Here is a 10,598-nt window from a genome sequence, read left to right on the forward strand (position 1 = left end):
TAAGTTCATAAGAACAGAGTAACGGATTAGGAAAGATGACATGATGTAGAGGGATAAACTCAAGCAATATGATATAAACCCCACCTTTTTATCCTCGATGGCAACAATACAATACGTGCCTTGCTGCCCCTGCTGTCACTGGGAAAGGACACCACAAGATTGAACCCAAAGCTAAGCACTTCTCCCATTGAAAGAAAGATCAATCTAGTAGGCCAAACCAAACTGATAACTCGAAGAGACTTGCAAAGATAACCAATCATACATAAAATATTTCAGAGAAGAATCAAATATTGTTCATAGATAAACTTGATCATAAACCCACAATTCATCGGATCTCGACAAACACGCCGCAAAAAGAGCTACATCAAATAGATCTCCAAGAAGATCGAGGAGAACATTGTATTGAGATCCAAAGAGAGAGAAGAAGCCATCTAGCTAGTAACTATGGACCCGAAGGTCTATGGTAAACTACTAACACATCATCGGAGAGGCTATGGTGTTGATGTAGAAGCCATCCGTGATCGATTCCCCTTCCGGTGGAGCTTCGGATAAGGCCCCAAGATGGGATCTCTTGGGTACAGAAGGTTGTCGCGGTGGAAATATGGTTTCGTGGTGCTCCTGGATGTTTTCGGGGTATATGGATATATATATAGGAGGAAGAAGTAGGTCGGTGGAGCCACGAGGGTGGGGGCGCGCCCAGGGGGCAGGCGCGCCTCCCTGCCTCGTGGCCTCCTCGTTGATTTCTTGACGTCCACTCCAAGTCCCTTGGATCACGTTTGTTCCAAAAATAACTCTCCCGAAGGTTTCATTCCGTTTGATATTCGTTTTCTGCGAAACACTAAAATAGGCAAAAAAAACAACAATTTGCACTGGGCCTTGGGTTAGTAGGTCAGTCCCAAAAATAATATAAAAGTGTATAAATAAGCCCATTAACATCCAAAACAGATAAAATAATAGCATGGAACAATTAAAAATTATAGATACGTTGGAGACGTATTGTCGGCGAGAATGACACCTATGGGATCACTGGGATCCCTTCTACGGTTGGCGGACACGGGGTCGTGAGAAGAGCAGGTTTAGGAGCAAGCACACGGATCGTTTACCCAGGTTTGGGCCGCGAGGACGCATAAAACCCTAGTCCTGCTTTGGTGGATGTATTAAGTGTTCTTGAGCTTTCTGGACTAGCTACGGTGGCTGTCCCGTTCCAAAAAGCCGAATCCCGCTCCTGGTCGCCTCGGGGCTCCTTTTGTAGGAAAAAGGGGCTGCCATAGTGGCACACATGAGGTGGATAGGCCTATAGTGCGCGAGCTTATCGCATGGTATTACGGGACAAGGTGCATTAAATGCACCACGTAGGTGTCCATTAGCTTTATCGGGGACGGGAACGAGGCCTGTCCCGTCTGTCGCCGCTTCGCCTCGCTTCGACACGCGCCCAGGCTGGCGATGCATGCAGCGCCACGTAGGCAGGCAGGCAGCCGAGGTTGCGCGGTGTTAGGGCCTTTAGGGAGATCTCCATGCCACCACGCAGGTGTTTGCTGATTTGGCCTGGAAGCTGCATGTTGCCACGCAAGTGCCTGGCCAGCTGGTTGGGCTGGCAGCTGCGTGCGAACGACAGCGGAGTCTTGGCTGGTGCGGGCCTGGCAGTGGCCCTGCTGACGCCCTCGGTAAGGGTCTTGCCGAGGGCTCGACAAGGGTCTTGGCGTGGCGTTGCCACCATCCCCGGCAAGGGTCTTGCCAGGGGTCTTGTGGATTTCCTCGGCTAGGATCCTGCCGAGGGTCGCCGTCTTCTAGTCCTCATCTGAACTCATATATTTAAGAGCTTGACAAAGATTTGCATGCCACCACAGAGGCGCCTCCTGAGCCTTGGTTTCAACGCAGTTGGTTAGGTTGGAGCCGGTGGGCTCAAGGGTGGTTCACTCCGCTAGCATCGGCCAAGTTGCCCCGGCAAGGCTCTTGCCGGGGCTGCGGGGGCCGCCTCGGCAAGGATCTTGCCGAGGGAGTCCACCTCTCCCTCTTGCCCTCCCGCGCTTTCGGTCTTGGCGTCGCCTTAGTCGTCTTGTGCTTTGGCTTCTCTCCGTCTTCCCTCCTATGCCATGCTAGGTGTGGCTGCGGCGCGTGGCTCTGACTACCCGTGCACAAGTAAAGGGGTCAAAAGGAGAGCCCTTACTTTTTTACACCGGCAGGAGCCCCGGGCCTAGGCCACACATAAGCGCGACACGTTGTTGGGCTAGGCCCATAACGGTGCGCGGGCAGGTGGGGCGGATTTTACTATAGTAACTTCCCGTCCGTTGCGCTTCCCCATGACATGCGTTGAACGCGTGACGTGGAGGGTCGTGCGTGACGTGGGGGTCATGCGTGGGGCGGTTCCCGCACGCATGCATCACATCGTGGTAAAGAGGCGGCCCATGCCTTCCCCGTAAAAGGAGGGAGGCGCAGAGGCACGACCCATTTAATCGGGTGGACTCGGGTCGTGGCCTTCAAGGCGCCCGCGCCCCACGATCATGGGGTGGGGAGCAGCCGCTTCGCCTGTCCCTTCAATGCTGCTCGCTCGCCATGTGTCCCTCATGCAGGTGGCAGGAGGTGGAGGCGGGAAACCGGGCCGTCGTTGATTGGGGCAGCAGGCCGGTCCTGATTCCCCGCGCCCCCGATGACCGGATTGGTCGAGTGGGGCGGCCGAGCCCCAACTCCGCCCCTTTATAAGGAGGGGATGGGGCGGCATTCCACATTCTTCCATCATCCGTCTCCTTCCATCTCCTCTTCTTCCTTCCATCCTCCATGGCGAGAGGAAGCGCTGGCCCTTCGACGGTGGCGGCGAGGGTTGCTGCTCGCCAGCGCGTTCCTCCTTCCCAAGAGCTCGTGGTGGCGGAACCGGCTACAAGAGTACGGGGGAGGGGGCGAGGTCGAGGTCATCGTGGCGCTCGGGGGACAGGAGGATGGGGCGGCGTATCGGCCTTGCCTCCGCCAGCGATGCCTCCCCCGATGAAGCACCACGTCGGGGACCAGCCCCGCGAGTTCTTCATCAGGCTGCGCCGGCCACCGCGTCGCCGCCTCCGTCTCCCTACTGCCTTTGCTCGAGAGATGGAGCTCGATCCACCCAGACCCTCTGGTTGCACATGAAGGGCTGCTGGAACGGCGGAACGTGGGTCGATGTCGACTTCCCTGCCCCTCACATCATGTACCTCCGCCGCGGATGGAAGACATTCACAAGCAACCACAGCCTAGCGGCGGGGATTGTCCTCTACTTCAAGTTACCGGAGGGCAACCTGCTCTCCGTCAAGGTCTTCGGAGATCTCGGAACTCGCTTGAAGTGTTGCGTGGAGAGCTCCTCCGACGATGAAGATTCCTCCTGAAGCGGGAGTGACAGGGAGGACAGCAACAACGACGGCGAGGGAGTCGAGCGGCGGGATGCCGACTCCAACTGACTGCGCCACCCCTCCCTCGGCCACGCGCCTTGCCGGGGGCCATCCTCACCAAGCTCTCCATCGGGGTGCTCCTTGTCGTCTCCTTGGGCAGCTGGCGTAGGAGGGCCATAGAGGGCGAAGAAGGCGGGTGGCGGCCGTCAAGTCAGAGTACACGGGAACCGATGCCATTGTCGCGTATTGCCGGCCCACTGCCTCATCTTCCAGCACCCCTCGCGGCACCGGGACGTTCTCTTGGCGCCTTCTGCTCCTCGCACCTCACCTAGGCGCTCTTTTCACCCTCCTGCCCTCTTGTTCCACCTTTTGAGGAGAGGGACAAGAAAGGGATTACGGGCATCTTATCTTTTTTTTAGTTTGTAAGCCTGCGGGCACTTGTTAATTTTAAGACTTGTTATACCCTTGCTCATGTTTTTAATTCTGTATGAACTGTACCTGTATGGGATGTTTTTAATGAAAAAGGGTGCTTGCCGGGTTCTTTGTGCGTGAACGAGGCCCATGCCAAGGATGAATCCTTGTTATTTTTAATATAAACACGTCGCCCGACAACATGCATTGTCGTCCCCCCACTTCGGTCCACCATTCTCGCGCTCTTGGCGGAGGCAGGGGCGAAGTAGAGTTAGGCCCCTCGTTCATCTCCTCGCCACCGCGACTACTACCAAATTCCGACCCAGGAGGTAACTCTTGGGTACAAGAAAGGGGGAGCACGGTGTTTTCAAGAACATAAACGAGGTTTCACATGTCCCAGTTCTATATGGAAATGCATAACAGGGGGATGAAAGACTTACCTGAATCCACAGCCCCCGGCAACCTTGGCTTGCCGTGGTTGGATCCTTGTATCTTCAGCCCCCAGCAGTCTTGGCTTGCCGGGGCCGGAGCGCCGGTTCGTTCTCGTTTTCCCAAGCAGCTCAGCAGAAGTGTCCGTGTGCCCTGCGAACCAAAGAGAACAGAAAGATGCACACTTGACCTCTAGGCTAGGGGTTAGTCGCCGCTAAGCACTGTCAACCCTAACCGAGGGAAAGACTTGACCTAGCATGCATGCTATAACTTAGGGCACCAGCGCTTCGTTTATTTATGCTCAGGGTCTGCGCCTGGCTTTGTACAGAGGGTTACATGCCTTGCCGGCAAGGCTCGTACAAAAGGTGGTTCGCCGGGAGGCCTGGCAACCATGCCTTGTGGGTAAAACTTGCGAAGATGTTCGATGCTCCAGGAATTGCTTACTGGGACAGCATCTTCGGTCTCTAGAAGGACTACGCCGGGCTTGGTGACTCGTATTACCCGATAAGAGCCTTCCCACTTTGGCGTCAACTTGTTGAAATTCTTGGCCAACTGAACACGCCGAAGAACAAGGTCGCCTTCCTCCAGGCTTCGGCCATGGACCTTGCGGCTATGGTAGCGGCGCAGGGCTTGCCGGTAGTGTGCTGCTCTCATAGCAGCTGCCCGAAGACGATCTTCCTCAAGGAGCGTTGCGTCATCTTGCCGCAATCGCTCTTTCTCAAACTCGTCATAAGTGAGCACTCGAGATGACCCATATATGAGTTTCGTGGGGAGAACTACTTCTGCCCCGTATACCAGGGCAAAGGGTGTCAGGCCGGTGGCTCGATTTGGCATCGTCCTGATCGACCAAAGAACCATCGGCAACTCATCAATCCAGCGCCTTCCGCTTTTATGCAGCTTGTCAAAAGTCTTTGTTCTCAGGCCTCGCAGTACTTCAGCATTTTCCCTCTCCGCCTGGACGTTGCTCCGTGGGTGTGCCATGGAAGCAAAACAGACCTTGCTGTCGAGGTCTTGGGTGTACTGCATGAAGGTGTGGCTTGTGAACTGCATGCCGTTGTCGGTGATGACTCTGTTTGGCACACCAAAACGGCAGATTAGCCCCTTGAAGAACTTGACGGCTGACTGTGTTGTCACCTTCCTCACTGCTTCCACTTCCGGCCACTTTGTGAACATGTCGATTGCAACATACAAGTACTCAAAGCCCCCGACAACATGGGGGGAAGGGGCCCAGTATGTCGAGCCCCCAGACCGAAAACGGCCAGGAGAGAGGAATTGTTTGAAGGGCTTGAGCTGGTTGATGAAGCTTCTTTGAATGGAACTGGCACGCTTCACACCTGGTTACTAGTGCCATCGCATCCTGGAGGGTAGTGGGCCAGAAGAAGCCTTGCCAGAATGCTTTGTCGGCAAGGGCCCTCCACCCTATGTCGGAGCCACATATGCCTCCATGTATCTCTGCCAACAGCTCCAGTCCTTCCTCCCAGGGGATGCACTTCAATTTCACACCGTTCGGTCTTTTTCTGTACAGGACGTCGTCGACGAACTGGTATGAGGCAGACCGTCGGGCCACCTTTTTCGCTTCTTCCTGCTCTTCAGGAAGTTCCCCTGTCTAGAGGAAACGGACGGTATGCTGTGCCCATGCCAGAGCCTGGGGCTCGACGGCAAGGACCAAAGGCATTTCCTCTACCATGGTGGCAGCTGTCTCTACGGCCAGGGCTTGGCGCCTTGTCGGAGCCAGCTGCCCCTTGGTAGGCTCGAAATCCACGACAACACTCTCGTCGGAGGCCCCTGGGGACTCGACAAGAAAGTACTTGCCGGGGCCCTATTTCCTCCGCCTGTTCCGTTCCGTTGATGGTTCGATGGATGGTTGAATTAGTCGAAGCAAAAAGGTACCTTGTTCCACATGTAGCTTGAATGCAGTGTGCTTTGATAGGTAGTCAGCGATGTCGTTCTCCGCTCGCGGAACGTGCTCCACTTGAATACTGTCGAAGCGCTCCTCCAGCTTCCTCACCTCATCTACGTCGGCCTCCATCAACTGGCTCTGGTAATCTTTGTTGACTTGTCTGACGACAAGCTGCAAATCACCCCTGACGATGAGCTTCTTCACCCCCAGGTCTGCCGCGATCCTAAGACCGGCAAGCAGCCCCTCGTACTCAGCAGTGTTGTTTGTGGTCATCTCCCTAGGAAAGTGCATCTGGATCACATACTTGAGTTGCTCTCCGGTGGGTGCGTCAAGCAGCACACCGGCACCGACGCCTTGCAGCGAGAAAGCCCCATCAAAGTACATGATCCAGTCGTGACTTGCCTCCCTACCGGGGAGAGCGATCTCCTGGATTTCATCGTCGGGCGTTGAGGTCCATTCTGCAATGAACTCCGCCAAGACTCTGCTCTGGATTGTCTAAGTACTTTCAAACTTCAACCCAAAGCTTGACAACTCCAAGGCCCACTCCACAATCCTTCCGGTTGCATCTGGGTTGTGCAATATCTGTTGCAACGGGAGGCGGGTGACAACAGTGATCTTGTGGGCTCGGAAGTAATGACGCAGCTTCCTCGAGGCCATAAGGAGGCCGAAGAGCAATTTCTGCACGCCGGAGTACCTTGACCTGGCCCCCTGCAAGAGGGAGCTGACAAAGTAAACCGGGTGCTGCATCATCTTCTTCTTCTGCACCACTTCACTTGGCTGCGCGGGCCCTGCCCCGATGGCGTAGGACTCTGCCGGGGGCCTTGCCTTGCCGGCACCAGGCCCTGCCGAGGGAATATCTGACTTGCCATCCGCCGGTCCTGCCGTGGCCACTGCCTCTTCATCAACCTCCCTCTGTGCCACTAGTGCGGCGCTGACCACTTGATTCATTGCCACCAGATACAACAGCAACGACTCTTGTGGTTTAGGCGCAACCAGTATTGGCATAGAGGAAAGGTATTTCTTCAGATCCCGCAACGCTGCCTCGGCCTCTAGGGTCCACTCCATTGGGCCTGCCTTCTTCAAGATTTTGAAAAAGGGAAGGGCATGTTCAGCGGACTTGGAGATGAACCTGCTCATGGCGGCAACGCAACCAGTGAGCCGGCGCACATCCTTGATCCGCTTGGGTGCCTCAATCTGCTCAATAGCCTTGATCTTGTCTGGGTTTGCCTCGATCCCACGTTGTGACACAAAGAACCCGAGAAGTTTTCCTAACGGGACGCCAAAGACACACTTCTCAGGGTTCAGCTTGAGGTTGATCTTGCGTAGGTTGGCAAACGTCTCTCCTAGGTCTTGTACAAGGGTCGCCTTGTCCTTGGTTTTGACCACTATGTCATCCATATATGCTTCCATATTTCTATGTAGCTGGGGCTCAAAACCAATCTGGACCGCCCTTGCGAATGTCAAGCCAGCACTCTTCAACCCGAAAGGCATCCATAAAAAGCAATACGTACCACATGGGGTGATAAAGGTTGTCTTCTCTTCATATTCTCTTGCCATGAAGATCTGGTGGTAGCCCGAGTAGGCGTCGAGGAATGACAACAGATCACACCCGCCCGTGGAGTCAACAATCTGGTTGATGCGCGGCAACGGGAAGGGGTCCTTAGGACAAGCCTTATTGACATCCGTGTAGTCTATACACAGCCTCCACTTCCCATTTGCCTTGTGCACCACCACTGGATTGGCCAACCACGTCGGATGGAGCACTCCTCTCACCAAACCTGCGGCTTCCAATTTCCTGATCTCCTCCGTGATGAACTCCTGTCGTTCCAAAGCTTGCTTCCTGACCTTCTGCCTGATGGGTCGCGCATGGGGACAGGCAGCAAGGTGGTGCTCAATCAGTTCCCTGGGAATGTCGGGGATGTCGGATGCTTGCCACGCAAACACATCGACATTCGCCCGCAGGAAAGCGATGAGCGCGCCTTCCTATTTGCCTTCGAGGGTGGAGCTTATGGTGAAAGCCCCTCCCGTGCCATCCTCCTTGACAGCCACCCTCTTGGTCTCTGGTGGTGCAGCTCTAGATTTCTTGCTCTTGCCGGTAGAGCTCCCGGGCACGTCCTCGATGGTAGCACAACACTCCGAAGAGGTGCGCTCGCCGGAGTGGGTGCGAGAGGTCTTGCCGGTCTTCTTCTTCCCTCCCGGGGCCTCAACGGCAGGAGCAAGTGCCTTGGCGGTAGCAGCTGCAACTGCTTCTCGATAGAGTTGGTCAGCGTACATCAGCGCATCCTTATTGTCGGAGGGGACGGTGATGATGGTCATCGGCCCATGCATCTTCAACGTATTGTAGGCGTAGTGCAATGCCGCCATGAACTTGGCTAGTGCCGGGCGGCCGAGGATCCCGTTGTAGGGCAGGGGATCTCGGCCACATCGAAGATGATCCTCTCCGTCCAATAGTTCAACTCACCTCCAAATGTAATGGGCAATGTGACCTTCCCCTTCGGCTGGCTCCTTCCCGGACTGGCCCCTTGAAACATCCCCGTTTCCTCAAGGTCTCCATCAGGAATTTGCAGCCTTTTGATTACGACGGGTTAGATCAAGTTCAGGCCAGCCCCGCTGTCAACCAACATCTTATTTACCTTGAGGTTGCGTATCGTTGGTGAGACTGACAAAGGAAAACACCCGACCACAGTCCTGCAGTCAGGGTGGTCCTCGGCGTCAAAGATGAGGGGCGTGCTGGACCACTTCAGTGGCTTCTGAGCGTCAAACGATGGCTCTGCTGCTGTAATCTCACGCGCCCACTGCTTGAGTTGGTGGTGAGAAGTGGCAGCGAGGTTCCACCATCTACGCACATGGCCTCCGTAGCCTTCTGGAACTCATGCTCATCGGATTCGTCATCCTCGTCACGATCATCGTCTTCCTACTTCTTGTCGAGGCCCCGAGCGGGCCTCTCTTGCTGGTTATCCTTGCCGCGGCGACCCCCTCGGCCGCCACGCTTCTTGTCAGATCCTTTGGCACCATCCCGACCCTTCTCCTTGTCCTAGCTCTCATATTTGCCTTTTTGCTTTTCAGCAAGCAGCTCAACTTATCGGCAGTTCTGGAGGTCGTGGCCCTTGGTGCTGTGGCTCTTGTAGTACTGCTTGTCGGAGCCCCCTGGCTTGTCGGCAGCCGCCAAGGCCCGGCAAGCGGTGCACCCGACAATCTCCTTGCCAGGGTCATCGGCCTTGGCCTTCTTGGCGGCGCTGGTGTCTCCGGATTCCTCGACGGCAAGCACGGTCTTGTCCTTGTGTTTCCTGTTGCGATGCCATCCCTTCTTCGTCGGGGCGGCGGTGTCTTCGTCGGTAGAGTCGGTTTCCGCACCGGCGTCTTCACCGGGGTACTTCCTTCCCTCTTCAGCCCGGGCGCATCTATCGGCCAGAACGTAAAGTTTGGCCACATCCTTGACCTTGTTCATTGCCAGCTCTTCACGCATCTTGTGGTTACGCACATTTTGATGGAATGCGCTGATCACAGCGGCTGGATGAACATCTGGGATGTTGTATTGCACTCGGCTGAACCTCTGTATGTACTTACGCAGGTTTTCGCCTTCCTTCTGGGGAATGATATGCAAATCACTCGCCTGCCCGTGAGCTTGGTGGCCTCCAGTGAAGGCACCAATGAACTCATACCACAGATCTGACCAAGAAGAAATGGAATCCGCCTTTAAGTGCATCAACCAAGACATGACATTGGGTTTCAGGGCCAACAGGAAGTAATTGGCAAGCACCTTGTCATCACGAGCTCCAGCGGCCTGCATCGCGATGGTGTGGATGCTAAGGAACTCTGACGGGTGGGTCTTGCCGTCGTACTCCTCGCCGACGTTGGGCTTGAACGTGCGGTGGGACGGCCACTGGAACTGCCGCAGCTCACGGGTAAAAGCTGGGCAACCCACCTCGTAAGGCAGGCCGCCGGAGTCTCCCAGTGTTGGGTGGTCCATAGCGGGCCCCGCCCGCCTGTCTGACTGGTGGCGCGTATCGCGCAGGCGCTCGATGGTGGTTCGAGCGTCTTCATGGGCTCGTTCCCGAAGAACCTGGCGCTGGTCAAGGCGGGTCCATGGGTCGGACGAAGCTATGGAAATGTCATCACAAGCGTCATCACGACGAACCGACATACGCAGTGGTTGGCGTGGAGGAGGAGAGTGCACCGTGGCCGCGGCGCCTCCGGCCCCTCCACCGCTGGCATGCAATGGCTCGATGGAGCGCCGGCCTGAGGGCCCCGCCGGCCGTGGCTCATCTTTGTTGGTGACGCCGACGAGGCTCCGGATAGTGGCTCTCCACTCGTCGAGCTTCTCCGCGGCGGGAGGGAAGTCGAGGAGCAGCCGCGTGCGCACCAAGGCTTCTGCTGGCGTGGGCGGTAGCGAAAGCTGCATGGACCGCGGTGCGCTTCAACATCTCACCACGTTAGAAGGAGCTCTGTCACGGCCCAGCGGCTGTGCACCGTCCTCACCAGCACTTCGGCGGGCATGCTGGCCT

Source organism: Triticum dicoccoides, chromosome 5A, assembly GCF_002162155.2.
Source record: "Triticum dicoccoides isolate Atlit2015 ecotype Zavitan chromosome 5A, WEW_v2.0, whole genome shotgun sequence".
NCBI classification, from domain to species: Eukaryota; Viridiplantae; Streptophyta; class Magnoliopsida; order Poales; family Poaceae; genus Triticum; species Triticum dicoccoides.